Source organism: Arachis stenosperma, chromosome 1, assembly GCF_014773155.1.
Source record: "Arachis stenosperma cultivar V10309 chromosome 1, arast.V10309.gnm1.PFL2, whole genome shotgun sequence".
Taxonomy (NCBI): Eukaryota; Viridiplantae; Streptophyta; class Magnoliopsida; order Fabales; family Fabaceae; genus Arachis; species Arachis stenosperma.
This window is the reverse complement of record NC_080377.1, coordinates 93,889,269-93,890,880: the sequence shown is the minus strand read 5'-3', so window position 1 is coordinate 93,890,880 and position 1,612 is coordinate 93,889,269. Positions and strand designations below refer to the sequence as shown.

The following is a 1,612-nucleotide window of genomic DNA, read 5'->3' as shown; positions in this document are numbered from 1 at the left end:
ACTTCCATCAAAAGATCCCTATCAGTTTTTTAACTGAGTTCTTGCAGATCTGTGAGACTGTTAAGACTAATGGAGTAGATCCTGAAGTCTACAGGCTCATGCTTTTTCCTTTTGCTGTAAGAGACAAAGCTAAAACATGGTTGGACTCACAACCTAAAGATAGCCTGGACTCATGGGATAAGCTGGTGACGGCCTTCTTGGCTAAGTTCTTTCCTCCTCAAAAGCTGAGCAAGCTTAGAGTGGATGTTTAGACCTTTAAACAAAAAGATGGTGAATCCCTCTATGAAGCTTGGGAAAGATATAAGCAGATGACCAAAAGGTGTCCTTCTGACATGCTTTCAGAGTGGACCATTTTGAATATATTTTATTATGGTCTATCTGAGTTCTCCAAGATGTCACTGGACCATTCTGCAGGTGAATCCATTCATCTAAAGAAAACGCTTGCATAAGCTCAAGAACTTATTGACATGGTTGCAAATAATCAATTCATGTACACTTCTGAGAGGAATTTTGTGAATAATGGGACGCCTCAGAGGAAGGGAGTTCCTGAAATTGATGCTCTAAATGCCATATTGTCTTAGAACAAAATGTTGACTCAGCAAGTCAACATGATTTCTTAAAGTCTGAATGGATGGCAAAATGCATCCAACAGTACTAAAGAGGCATCTTCTGAAGAAGAAGCTTATGATCCTGAGAACCCTGTAATGGCAGAGGTGAATTACATGGGTGAACCTTATGGAAACACCTATAATTCCTCATGGAGAAATCATCTAAATTTCTCATGGAAGAATGAACAAAAGCCCCAACAAGGCTTTAATAATGGTGGAAGAAACAGGCTCAGCAATAGCAAGCCTTTTCCATCATCTTCTCAACAACAGATAGAGAATTCTGAGCAGAGTCCCTCTAGCTTAGCAAATATAGTCTCTGATCTGTCTAAGGCCACATTAAGTTTCATGAGTGAAACAAGGTCCTCCATCAGAAATTTGGAGGCACAAGTGGGCCAGCTGAGTAAGAAAGTCACTAAAACTCCTCCTAGTACTCTCCCAAGCAATACTGAAGAGAATCCAAAAAGAGAGTGCAAGGCCATTGACATAATCAAAATGGCTGAACCTAGAGAGGAAGAGGAGGACGTGAATCCCAATGAGGAAGACCTCATGGGACGTCCCCCAAGCAAGAAGGAGCTCCCTATTGAGGACCTAAAGGAATCTGAGGCTCATATAGAGACCATAGAGATTCAATTAAACCTCCTTCTGCCATTCATAAGATCTGAAAACTATTCTTCCTCTGAAGAGAATGAAGATGTAATTGGAGAGCAAGTTGCTCAATATCTAGGAGCCATCATGAAGCTGAACGCCAAGTTGTTTGGTAATGAGACTTGGGAAGATTAATCTCCCTTGCTCATTAGTGAACTAGATACATGGGTTCAGCAAACTTTACCTCAAAAGAAACAAGATCCTGGTAAATTCTTAATACCCTGTACCATGGGCACCATGACCTTTGAGAAGGCTTTGTGTGACCTGGGGTCAGGTATAAATCTTATGCCACTCTCTATAATGGAGAAACTGGGAATCTTTGAGGTACATGCTGCCACATTTTCATTACAGATGGCAGA

The 1,612-nt window shown here is 41.0% G+C and overlaps 1 non-coding gene across 1 annotated transcript; it reads right to left on the bottom strand.

The window, feature by feature from the left end:
- Positions 1-230: 230 nt before the first annotated feature.
- On the bottom strand, positions 231-338 carry LOC130954757 (small nucleolar RNA R71). The gene has a single exon (XR_009076405.1). It is a non-coding gene; the product is annotated as a small nucleolar RNA R71 (small nucleolar RNA).
- Positions 339-1,612: the final 1,274 nt, after the last annotated feature.